Source organism: Brienomyrus brachyistius, chromosome 2, assembly GCF_023856365.1.
Source record: "Brienomyrus brachyistius isolate T26 chromosome 2, BBRACH_0.4, whole genome shotgun sequence".
Taxonomy (NCBI): Eukaryota; Metazoa; Chordata; class Actinopteri; order Osteoglossiformes; family Mormyridae; genus Brienomyrus; species Brienomyrus brachyistius.
The window spans coordinates 36,340,247-36,352,656 of record NC_064534.1 but is presented as its reverse complement, the minus strand read 5'-3'; the positions used below and the strand labels follow the sequence as shown (position 1 = coordinate 36,352,656).

At 44.6% G+C, this 12,410-nt stretch overlaps 10 non-coding genes across 10 annotated transcripts; all 10 read right to left on the bottom strand.

Moving 5' to 3' along the window:
* Positions 1 to 972: 972 nt before the first annotated feature.
* On the bottom strand, positions 973 to 1,091 carry LOC125735706 (5S ribosomal RNA). Its single transcript, XR_007394998.1, has one exon. It is a non-coding gene; the product is annotated as a 5S ribosomal RNA (ribosomal RNA).
* A 1,080-nt stretch (positions 1,092 to 2,171) lies between these two features.
* On the bottom strand, positions 2,172 to 2,290 carry LOC125736393 (5S ribosomal RNA). The gene has a single exon (XR_007395672.1). It is a non-coding gene; the product is annotated as a 5S ribosomal RNA (ribosomal RNA).
* A 1,081-nt stretch (positions 2,291 to 3,371) lies between these two features.
* Positions 3,372 to 3,490, bottom strand: LOC125735611 (5S ribosomal RNA). Its single transcript, XR_007394905.1, has one exon. It is a non-coding gene; the product is annotated as a 5S ribosomal RNA (ribosomal RNA).
* A 1,082-nt stretch (positions 3,491 to 4,572) lies between these two features.
* LOC125733655 (5S ribosomal RNA) lies at positions 4,573 to 4,691 on the bottom strand. Its single transcript, XR_007392992.1, has one exon. It is a non-coding gene; the product is annotated as a 5S ribosomal RNA (ribosomal RNA).
* A 1,082-nt stretch (positions 4,692 to 5,773) lies between these two features.
* Positions 5,774 to 5,892, bottom strand: LOC125733654 (5S ribosomal RNA). Its single transcript, XR_007392991.1, has one exon. It is a non-coding gene; the product is annotated as a 5S ribosomal RNA (ribosomal RNA).
* Positions 5,893 to 6,972: 1,080 nt separating this feature from the next.
* Positions 6,973 to 7,091, bottom strand: LOC125736392 (5S ribosomal RNA). The gene has a single exon (XR_007395671.1). It is a non-coding gene; the product is annotated as a 5S ribosomal RNA (ribosomal RNA).
* A 1,078-nt stretch (positions 7,092 to 8,169) lies between these two features.
* LOC125734871 (5S ribosomal RNA) lies at positions 8,170 to 8,288 on the bottom strand. The gene has a single exon (XR_007394174.1). It is a non-coding gene; the product is annotated as a 5S ribosomal RNA (ribosomal RNA).
* Positions 8,289 to 9,369: 1,081 nt separating this feature from the next.
* LOC125733653 (5S ribosomal RNA) lies at positions 9,370 to 9,488 on the bottom strand. Its single transcript, XR_007392990.1, has one exon. It is a non-coding gene; the product is annotated as a 5S ribosomal RNA (ribosomal RNA).
* A 1,080-nt stretch (positions 9,489 to 10,568) lies between these two features.
* On the bottom strand, positions 10,569 to 10,687 carry LOC125736391 (5S ribosomal RNA). Its single transcript, XR_007395670.1, has one exon. It is a non-coding gene; the product is annotated as a 5S ribosomal RNA (ribosomal RNA).
* A 1,082-nt stretch (positions 10,688 to 11,769) lies between these two features.
* On the bottom strand, positions 11,770 to 11,888 carry LOC125733652 (5S ribosomal RNA). The gene has a single exon (XR_007392989.1). It is a non-coding gene; the product is annotated as a 5S ribosomal RNA (ribosomal RNA).
* Positions 11,889 to 12,410: the final 522 nt, after the last annotated feature.

The window sequence follows — 12,410 nt, the reverse complement described above, 5'->3', positions numbered from 1 at the left end:
TGCAGCCCCACCATCCAATCGGCAGCGCCGGACCCACACCAAACATTCACCAAACTACTCAGCCGGCAGCCTACCACAATTATTCCATTCTTTCCGCATCCGCACACTTCCTTCTTTTTAACTCCTTTTCACTACCGCACAGGTTAATCGCCGCACGTCCCCCGCCGGCAAACATTACTCCTTTGCCTACTGCATGCAGGCTTCTCTTAACGACCCTCTGTTATCAACTCCGCTAACAGCCACAAAATCTCCGCCGCACGAAGCCCACTGGTAGCTGCTGAATCACATGCTTCCCCAAAACGTCGCGCTGTCAGAACACTGGGAGCTACACACACCAACAAGTCCATACTGCAGGCTGCAGCCAGAACAATTTTCTACATTCAAACATCGACGGCCTCTTCTCTCTAAAAATTCACCAGACCGCTTCTACCACCAGCAAAGAAGTTTCCATCCCTAATTCCTCTGTGATTCCCACTAACCTAAACATTAAGCTGGCATTGAAGGGTGTGAATTACCCCGGCCAATCTGTTCTTTTAAATACAGCTTTTAGCAAGTTTTGAAAGGAGAAGAGCAGAACTTGCTATGCCAATAATATCGAGTCTTCTGTGGCAAAGTGGTTTTTGCATAGAAAACAAAGCGGTCAGTTGAAGAGGAATAATATCAGTACTTTGTTTAAAACTGTGTGTAAAAAGCTGTCTCTTTATCATTAACAATAAGTTGTAAAACGTGAATGGGGAGTGACAGTCTTCAAGTTTGTGAGAAGATCGCGCCCTGGTGGAATAAAGGGACGAACAGCTTACAGCACCTAGAATTACCAGGAAGTATTTAGAGTAAAACGGTTTCTAAAAGCTGCCTTTATGAATGAGAGAAAAAAATATATATATATATATAAAATAGTAAAATGGAAGGGGAGTGATAGATTTAAATTAATCGTGAAGTGGAGCGCCCCCTGTATAAAGTAAAAGTGAGAAAAGCTTACAGCACCTGGTATTCCCAGGTGGTCTCCCATCCAAGTACTAACCAGAACCTAACCTGCTTAGCTTCCGAGATCAGACGAGATCGGGCGTGTTCAGGGTGGTATGGCCGTAAGCGGAAGATGCTACCAAAAACAGCCCTTTTGCATTACACGCGTCTATACATGCCAGTTAGTCCCATTGGATCCTACTCCTGGTTTTTTTTTTTTTTTTATCTGACTCACACTGCAGCACCACCATCCAATCGGCAGCGCCGGACCCACACCAAACATTCACCAAACTACTCAGCCGGCAGCCTACCACAATTATTCCATTCTTTCCGCATCCGCACACTTCCTTCTTTTTAACTCCTTTTCACTACCGCACAGGGTAATCGCCGCACGTCCCCCGCCGGCAAACATTACTCCTTTGCCTACTGCATGTAGGCTTCTCTTAACGACCCTCTGTTATCAACTCCGCTAACAGCCACAAAATCTCCGCCGCACGAAGCCCACTGGTAGCTGCTGAATCACATGCTTCCCCTAAACGTCGCGCTGTCAGAACACTGGGAGCTACACACACCAACAAGTCCATACTGCAGGCTGCAGCCAGAACAATTTTCTACATTCAAACATCGACGGCCTCTTCTCTCTAAAAATTCACCAGACCGCTTCTACCACCAGCAAAGAAGTTTCCATCCCTAATTCCTCTGTGATTCCCACTAACCTAAACATTAAGCTGGCATTGAAGGGTGTGAATTACCCCGGCCAATCTGTTCTTTTAAATACAGCTTTTAGCAAGTTTTGAAAGGAGAAGAGCAGAACTTGCTATGCCAATAATATCGAGTCTTCTGTGGCGAAGTGGTTTTTGCATAGAAAACAAAGCGGTCAGTTGAAGAGGAATAATATCAGTACTTTGTTTAAAACTGTGTGTAAAAAGCTGTCTCTTTATCATTAACAATAAGTTGTAAAACGTGAATGGGGAGTGACAGTCTTCAAGTTTGTGAGAAGATCGCGCCCTGGTGGAATAAAGGCACGAACAGCTTACAGCACCTAGAATTACCAGGAAGTATTTAGAGTAAAACGATTTCTAAAAGCTGCCTTTAGGAATGAGAGAAAAAAAAAATATATATATATAAAATAGTAAAATGGAAAGGGAGTGATAGATTTAAATTAATCGTGAAGTGGAGCGCCCCCTGTATAAAGTAAAAGTGAGAAAGGCTTACAGCACCTGGTATTCCCAGGAGGTCTCCCATCCAAGTACTAACCAGACCCTACCCTGCTTGGCTTCCGAGATCAGACGAGATGGGGCGTGTTCAGGGTGGTATGGCCATAAGCGAGGGATCCTACCAAAAACAGCCCTTTTGCATTACACGCGTCTATACATGCCAGTTAGTCCCATTGGATCCTACTCCTGTTTTTTTTTTTTTTTTTTATCTGACTCACACTGCAGCCCCACCATCCAATCGGCAGCGCCGGACCCACACCAAACATTCACCAAACTACTCAGCCGGCAGCCTACCACAATTATTCCATTCTTTCCGCATCCGCACACTTCCTTCTTTTTAACTCCTTTTCACTACCGCACAGGTTAATCGCCGCACGTCCCCCGCCGGCAAACATTACTCCTTTGCCTACTGCATGCAGGCTTCTCTTAACGACCCTCTGTTATCAACTCCGCTAACAGCCACAAAATCTCCGCCGCACGAAGCCCACTGGTAGCTGCTGAATCACATGCTTCCCCAAAACGTCGCGCTGTCAGAACACTGGGAGCTACACACACCAACAAGTCCATACTGCAGGCTGCAGCCAGAACAATTTTCTACATTCAAACATCGACGGCCTCTTCTCTCTAAAAATTCACCAGACTGCTTCTACCACCAGCAAAGAAGTTTCCATCCCTAATTCCTCTGTGATTCCCACTAACCTAAACATTAAGCTGGCATTGAAGGGTGTGAATTACCCCGGCCAATCTGTTCTTTTAAATACAGCTTTTAGCAAGTTTTGAAAGGAGAAGAGCAGAACTTGCTATGCCAATAATATTGAGTCTTCTGTGGCGAAGTGGTTTTTGCATAGAAAACAAAGCGGTCAGTTGAAGAGGAAAAATATCAGTACTTTGTTTAAAACTGTGTGTAAAAAGCTGTCTCTTTATCATTAACAATAAGTTGTAAAACGTGAATGGGGAGTGACAGTCTTCAAGTTTGTGAGAAGATCGCGCCCTGGTGGAATAAAGGCACGAACAGCTTACAGCACCTAGAATTACTAGGAAGTATTTAGAGTAAAACGATTTCTTAAAGCTGCCTTTAGGAATGAGAGAAAAAAAATATATATATATATAAAATAGTAAAATGGAAGGGGAGTGATAGATTTAAATTAATCGTGAAGTGGAGCGCCCCCTGTATAAATTAAAAGTGAGAAAAGCTTACAGCACCTGGTATTCCCAGGTGGTCTCCCATCCAAGTACTAACCAGAACCTACCCTGCTTAGCTTCTGAGATCAGACGAGATCGGGCGTGTTCAGGGTGGTATGGCCGTAAGCGGAAGATGCTACCAAAAACAGCCCTTTTGCATTACACGCGTCTATACATGCCAGTTAGTCCCATTGGATCCTACTCCTGGTTTTTTTTTTTTTTTTATCTGACTCACACTGCAGCACCACCATCCAATCGGCAGCGCCGGACCCACACCAAACATTCACCAAACTACTCAGCCGGCAGCCTACCACAATTATTCCATTCTTTCCGCATCCGCACACTTCCTTCTTTTTAACTCCTTTTCACTACCGCACAGGTTAATCGCCGCACGTCCCCCGCCGGCAAACATTACTCCTTTGCCTACTGCATGCAGGCTTCTCTTAACGACCCTCTGTTATCAACTCCGCTAACAGCCACAAAATCTCCGCCGCACGAAGCCCACTGGTAGCTGCTGAATCACATGCTTCCCCAAAACGTCGCGCTGTCAGAACACTGGGAGCTACACACACCAACAAGTCCATACTGCAGGCTGCAGCCAGAACAATTTTCTACATTCAAACATCGACGGCCTCTTCTCTCTAAAAATTCACCAGACTGCTTCTACCACCAGCAAAGAAGTTTCCATCCCTAATTCCTCTGTGATTCCCACTAACCTAAACATTAAGCTGGCATTGAAGGGTGTGAATTACCCCGGCCAATCTGTTCTTTTAAATACAGCTTTTAGCAAGTTTTGAAAGGAGAAGAGCAGAACTTGCTATGCCAATAATATCGAGTCTTCTGTGGCAAAGTGGTTTTTGCATAGAAAACAAAGCGGTCAGTTGAAGAGGAATAATATCAGTACTTTGTTTAAAACTGTGTGTAAAAAGCTGTCTCTTTATCATTAACAATAAGTTGTAAAACGTGAATGGGGAGTGACAGTCTTCAAGTTTGTGAGAAGATCGCGCCCTGGTGGAATAAAGGGACGAACAGCTTACAGCACCTAGAATTACCAGGAAGTATTTAGAGTAAAACGGTTTCTAAAAGCTGCCTTTATGAATGAGAGAAAAAAAAAATATATATATATATAAAATAGTAAAATGGAAGGGGAGTGATAGATTTAAATTAATCGTGAAGTGGAGCGCCCCCTGTATAAAGTAAAAGTGAGAAAAGCTTACAGCACCTGGTATTCCCAGGTGGTCTCCCATCCAAGTACTAACCAGAACCTACCCTGCTTAGCTTCCGAGATCAGACGAGATCGGGCGTGTTCAGGGTGGTATGGCCGTAAGCGGAAGATGCTACCAAAAACAGCCCTTTTGCATTACACGCGTCTATACATGCCAGTTAGTCCCATTGGATCCTACTCCTGGTTTTTTTTTTTTTTTTATCTGACTCACACTGCAGCACCACCATCCAATCGGCAGCGCCGGACCCACACCAAACATTCACCAAACTACTCAGCCGGCAGCCTACCACAATTATTCCATTCTTTCCGCATCCGCACACTTCCTTCTTTTTAACTCCTTTTCACTACCGCACAGGGTAATCGCCGCACGTCCCCCGCCGGCAAACATTACTCCTTTGCCTACTGCATGTAGGCTTCTCTTAACGACCCTCTGTTATCAACTCCGCTAACAGCCACAAAATCTCCGCCGCACGAAGCCCACTGGTAGCTGCTGAATCACATGCTTCCCCAAAACGTCGCGCTGTCAGAACACTGGGAGCTACACACACCAACAAATCCATACTGCAGGCTGCAGCCAGAACAATTTTCTACATTCAAACATCGACGGCCTCTTCTCTCTAAAAATTCACCAGACTGCTTCTACCACCAGCAAAGAAGTTTCCATCCCTAATTCCTCTGTGATTCCCACTAACCTAAACATTAAGCTGGCATTGAAGGGTGTGAATTACCCCGGCCAATCTGTTCTTTTAAATACAGCTTTTAGCAAGTTTTGAAAGGAGAAGAGCAGAACTTGCTATGCCAATAATATCGAGTCTTCTGTGGCAAAGTGGTTTTTGCATAGAAAACAAAGCGGTCAGTTGAAGAGGAATAATATCAGTACTTTGTTTAAAACTGTGTGTAAAAAGCTGTCTCTTTATCATTAACAATAAGTTGTAAAACGTGAATGGGGAGTGACAGTCTTCAAGTTTGTGAGAAGATCGCGCCCTGGTGGAATAAAGGGACGAACAGCTTACAGCACCTAGAATTACCAGGAAGTATTTAGAGTAAAACGGTTTCTAAAAGCTGCCTTTATGAATGAGAGAAAAAAAAAATATATATATATATAAAATAGTAAAATGGAAGGGGAGTGATAGATTTAAATTAATCGTGAAGTGGAGCGCCCCCTGTATAAAGTAAAAGTGAGAAAAGCTTACAGCACCTGGTATTCCCAGGTGGTCTCCCATCCAAGTACTAACCAGAACCTACCCTGCTTAGCTTCCGAGATCAGACGAGATCGGGCGTGTTCAGGGTGGTATGGCCGTAAGCGGAAGATGCTACCAAAAACAGCCCTTTTGCATTACACGCGTCTATACATGCCAGTTAGTCCCATTGGATCCTACTCCTGGTTTTTTTTTTTTTTTTATCTGACTCACACTGCAGCACCACCATCCAATCGGCAGCGCCGGACCCACACCAAACATTCACCAAACTACTCAGCCGGCAGCCTACCACAATTATTCCATTCTTTCCGCATCCGCACACTTCCTTCTTTTTAACTCCTTTTCACTACCGCACAGGGTAATCGCCGCACGTCCCCCGCCGGCAAACATTACTCCTTTGCCTACTGCATGTAGGCTTCTCTTAACGACCCTCTGTTATCAACTCCGCTAACAGCCACAAAATCTCCGCCGCACGAAGCCCACTGGTAGCTGCTGAATCACATGCTTCCCCAAAACGTCGCGCTGTCAGAACACTGGGAGCTACACACACCAACAAATCCATACTGCAGGCTGCAGCCAGAACAATTTTCTACATTCAAACATCGACGGCCTCTTCTCTCTAAAAATTCACCAGACCGCTTCTACCACCAGCAAAGAAGTTTCCATCCCTAATTCCTCTGTGATTCCCACTAACCTAAACATTAAGCTGGCATTGAAGGGTGTGAATTACCCCGGCCAATCTGTTCTTTTAAATACAGCTTTTAGCAAGTTTTGAAAGGAGAAGAGCAGAACTTGCTATGCCAATAATATCGAGTCTTCTGTGGCGAAGTGGTTTTTGCATAGAAAACAAAGCGGTCAGTTGAAGAGGAATAATATCAGTACTTTGTTTAAAACTGTGTGTAAAAAGCTGTCTCTTTATCATTAACAATAAGTTGTAAAACGTGAATGGGGAGTGACAGTCTTCAAGTTTGTGAGAAGATCGCGCCCTGGTGGAATAAAGGCACGAACAGCTTACAGCACCTAGAATTACCAGGAAGTATTTAGAGTAAAACGATTTCTAAAAGCTGCCTTTAGGAATGAGAGAAAAAAAAAATATATATATATAAAATAGTAAAATGGAAAGGGAGTGATAGATTTAAATTAATCGTGAAGTGGAGCGCCCCCTGTATAAAGTAAAAGTGAGAAAGGCTTACAGCACCTGGTATTCCCAGGAGGTCTCCCATCCAAGTACTAACCAGACCCTACCCTGCTTGGCTTCCGAGATCAGACGAGATGGGGCGTGTTCAGGGTGGTATGGCCATAAGCGAGGGATCCTACCAAAAACAGCCCTTTTGCATTACACGCGTCTATACATGCCAGTTAGTCCCATTGGATCCTACTCCTGGTTTTTTTTTTTTTTTTTATCTGACTCACACTGCAGCCCCACCATCCAATCGGCAGCGCCGGACCCACACCAAACATTCACCAAACTACTCAGCCGGCAGCCTACCACAATTATTCCATTCTTTCCGCATCCGCACACTTCCTTCTTTTTAACTCCTTTTCACTACCGCACAGGTTAATCGCCGCACGTCCCCCGCCGGCAAACATTACTCCTTTGCCTACTGCATGCAGGCTTCTCTTAACGACCCTCTGTTATCAACTCCGCTAACAGCCACAAAATCTCCGCCGCACGAAGCCCACTGGTAGCTGCTGAATCACATGCTTCCCCAAAACGTCGCGCTGTCAGAACACTGGGAGCTACACACACCAACAAGTCCATACTGCAGGCTGCAGCCAGAACAATTTTCTACATTCAAACATCGACGGCCTCTTCTCTCTAAAAATTCACCAGACTGCTTCTACCACCAGCAAAGAAGTTTCCATCCCTAATTCCTCTGTGATTCCCACTAACCTAAACATTAAGCTGGCATTGAAGGGTGTGAATTACCCCGGCCAATCTGTTCTTTTAAATACAGCTTTTAGCAAGTTTTGAAAGGAGAAGAGCAGAACTTGCTATGCCAATAATATTGAGTCTTCTGTGGCGAAGTGGTTTTTGCATAGAAAACAAAGCGGTCAGTTGAAGAGGAAAAATATCAGTACTTTGTTTAAAACTGTGTGTAAAAAGCTGTCTCTTTATCATTAACAATAAGTTGTAAAACGTGAATGGGGAGAAACAGTCTTCAAGTTTGTGAGAAGATCGCGCCCTGGTGGAATAAAGGCACGAACAGCTTACAGCACCTAGAATTACCAGGAAGTATTTGGAGTAAAACGGTGTGTAAAAGCTGCCTTTATGAATGAGAGAAAAATATATATATATATAAAATAGTAAAATGGAAGGGGAGTGATAGATTTAAATTAATCGTGAAGTGGAGCGCCCCCTGTATAAAGTAAAAGTGAGAAAAGCTTACAGCACCTGGTATTCCCAGGAGGTCTCCCATCCAAGTACTAACCAGACCCTACCCTGCTTGGCTTCCGAGATCGGATGAGATCGGGTGTGTTCAGGGTGGTATGGCCATAAGCGAGAGACGCGACCAAAAACAGCCCTTTTGCATTACACGCGTCTATACATGCCAGTTAGTCCCATTGGATCCTACTCCTGGTTTTTTTTTTTTTTATCTGACTCACACTGCAGCACCACCATCCAATCGGCAGCGCCGGACCCACACCAAACATTCACCAAACTACTCAGCCGGCAGCCTACCACAATTATTCCATTCTTTCCGCATCCGCACACTTCCTTCTTTTTAACTCCTTTTCACTACCGCACAGGTTAATCGCCGCACGTCCCCCGCCGGCAAACATTACTCCTTTGCCTACTGCATGCAGGCTTCTCTTAACGACCCTCTGTTATCAACTCCGCTAACAGCCACAAAATCTCCGCCGCACGAAGCCCACTGGTAGCTGCTGAATCACATGCTTCCCCAAAACGTCGCGCTGTTAGAAAACTGGGAGCTACACACACCAACAAGTCCATACTGCAGGCTGCAGCCAGAACAATTTTCTACATTCAAACATTGACGGCCTCTTCTCTCTAAAAATTCACCAGACCGCTTCTACCACCAGCAAAGAAGTTTCCATCCCTAATTCCTCTGTGATTCCCACTAACCTAAACATTAAGCTGGCATTGAAGGGTGTGAATTACCCCGGCCAATCTGTTCTTTTAAATACAGCTTTTAGCAAGTTTTGAAAGGAGAAGAGCAGAACTTGCTATGCCAATAATATCGAGTCTTCTGTGGCAAAGTGGTTTTTGCATAGAAAACAAAGCGGTCAGTTGAAGAGGAATAATATCAGTACTTTGTTTAAAACTGTGTGTAAAAAGCTGTCTCTTTATCATTAACAATAAGTTGTAAAACGTGAATGGGGAGTGACAGTCTTCAAGTTTGTGAGAAGATCGCGCCCTGGTGGAATAAAGGGACGAACAGCTTACAGCACCTAGAATTACCAGGAAGTATTTAGAGTAAAACGGTTTCTAAAAGCTGCCTTTATGAATGAGAGAAAAAAAAAAATATATATATATATAAAATAGTAAAATGGAAGGGGAGTGATAGATTTAAATTAATCGTGAAGTGGAGCGCCCCCTGTATAAAGTAAAAGTGAGAAAAGCTTACAGCACCTGGTATTCCCAGGTGGTCTCCCATCCAAGTACTAACCAGAACCTACCCTGCTTAGCTTCCGAGATCAGACGAGATCGGGCGTGTTCAGGGTGGTATGGCCGTAAGCGGAAGATGCTACCAAAAACAGCCCTTTTGCATTACACGCGTCTATACATGCCAGTTAGTCCCATTGGATCCTACTCCTGGTTTTTTTTTTTTTTTTATCTGACTCACACTGCAGCACCACCATCCAATCGGCAGCGCCGGACCCACACCAAACATTCACCAAACTACTCAGCCGGCAGCCTACCACAATTATTCCATTCTTTCCGCATCCGCACACTTCCTTCTTTTTAACTCCTTTTCACTACCGCACAGGTTAATCGCCGCACGTCCCCCGCCGGCAAACATTACTCCTTTGCCTACTGCATGTAGGCTTCTCTTAACGACCCTCTGTTATCAACTCCGCTAACAGCCACAAAATCTCCGCCGCACGAAGCCCACTGGTAGCTGCTGAATCACATGCTTCCCCAAAACGTCGCGCTGTCAGAACACTGGGAGCTACACACACCAACAAGTCCATACTGCAGGCTGCAGCCAGAACAATTTTCTACATTCAAACATCGACGGCCTCTTCTCTCTAAAAATACACCAGACCGCTTCTACCACCAGCAAAGAAGTTTCCATCCCTAATTCCTCTGTGATTCCCACTAACCTAAACATTAAGCTGGCATTGAAGGGTGTGAATTACCCCGGCCAATCTGTTCTTTTAAATACAGCTTTTAGCAAGTTTTGAAAGGAGAAGAGCAGAACTTGCTATGCCAATAATATCGAGTCTTCTGTGGCGAAGTGGTTTTTGCATAGAAAACAAAGCGGTCAGTTGAAGAGGAATAATATCAGTACTTTGTTTAAAACTGTGTGTAAAAAGCTGTCTCTTTATCATTAACAATAAGTTGTAAAACGTGAATGGGGAGTGACAGTCTTCAAGTTTGTGAGAAGATCGCGCCCTGGTGGAATAAAGGCACGAACAGCTTACAGCACCTAGAATTACCAGGAAGTATTTAGAGTAAAACGATTTCTAAAAGCTGCCTTTAGGAATGAGAGAAAAAAAAAATATATATATATAAAATAGTAAAATGGAAAGGGAGTGATAGATTTAAATTAATCGTGAAGTGGAGCGCCCCCTGTATAAAGTAAAAGTGAGAAAGGCTTACAGCACCTGGTATTCCCAGGAGGTCTCCCATCCAAGTACTAACCAGACCCTACCCTGCTTGGCTTCCGAGATCAGACGAGATGGGGCGTGTTCAGGGTGGTATGGCCATAAGCGAGGGATCCTACCAAAAACAGCCCTTTTGCATTACACGCGTCTATACATGCCAGTTAGTCCCATTGGATCCTACTCCTGGTTTTTTTTTTTTTTTTTATCTGACTCACACTGCAGCCCCACCATCCAATCGGCAGCGCCGGACCCACACCAAACATTCACCAAACTACTCAGCCGGCAGCCTACCACAATTATTCCATTCTTTCCGCATCCGCACACTTCCTTCTTTTTAACTCCTTTTCACTACCGCACAGGTTAATCGCCGCACGTCCCCCGCCGGCAAACATTACTCCTTTGCCTACTGCATGCAGGCTTCTCTTAACGACCCTCTGTTATCAACTCCGCTAACAGCCACAAAATCTCCGCCGCACGAAGCCCACTGGTAGCTGCTGAATCACATGCTTCCCCAAAACGTCGCGCTGTCAGAACACTGGGAGCTACACACACCAACAAGTCCATACTGCAGGCTGCAGCCAGAACAATTTTCTACATTCAAACATCGACGGCCTCTTCTCTCTAAAAATTCACCAGACCGCTTCTACCACCAGCAAAGAAGTTTCCATCCCTAATTCCTCTGTGATTCCCACTAACCTAAACATTAAGCTGGCATTGAAGGGTGTGAATTACCCCGGCCAATCTGTTCTTTTAAATACAGCTTTTAGCAAGTTTTGAAAGGAGAAGAGCAGAACTTGCTATGCCAATAATATCGAGTCTTCTGTGGCAAAGTGGTTTTTGCATAGAAAACAAAGCGGTCAGTTGAAGAGGAATAATATCAGTACTTTGTTTAAAACTGTGTGTAAAAAGCTGTCTCTTTATCATTAACAATAAGTTGTAAAACGTGAATGGGGAGTGACAGTCTTCAAGTTTGTGAGAAGATCGCGCCCTGGTGGAATAAAGGGACGAACAGCTTACAGCACCTAGAATTACCAGGAAGTATTTAGAGTAAAACGGTTTCTAAAAGCTGCCTTTATGAATGAGAGAAAAAAAAAAATATATATATATAAAATAGTAAAATGGAAGGGGAGTGATAGATTTAAATTAATCGTGAAGTGGAGCGCCCCCTGTATAAAGTAAAAGTGAGAAAAGCTTACAGCACCTGGTATTCCCAGGTGGTCTCCCATCCAAGTACTAACCAGAACCTACCCTGCTTAGCTTCCGAGATCAGACGAGATCGGGCGTGTTCAGGGTGGTATGGCCGTAAGCGGAAGATGCTACCAAAAACAGCCCTTTTGCATTACACGCGTCTATACATGCCAGTTAGTCCCATTGGATCCTACTCCTGGTTTTTTTTTTTTTTTTATCTGACTCACACTGCAGCACCACCATCCAATCGGCAGCGCCGGACCCACACCAAACATTCACCAAACTACTCAGCCGGCAGCCTACCACAATTATTCCATTCTTTCCGCATCCGCACACTTCCTTCTTTTTAACTCCTTTTCACTACCGCACAGGGTAATCGCCGCACGTCCCCCGCCGGCAAACATTACTCCTTTGCCTACTGCATGTAGGCTTCTCTTAACGACCCTCTGTTATCAACTCCGCTAACAGCCACAAAATCTCCGCCGCACGAAGCCCACTGGTAGCTGCTGAATCACATGCTTCCCCAAAACGTCGCGCTGTCAGAACACTGGGAGCTACACACACCAACAAGTCCATACTGCAGGCTGCAGCCAGAACAATTTTCTACATTCAAACATCGACGGCCTCTTCTCTCTAAAAATT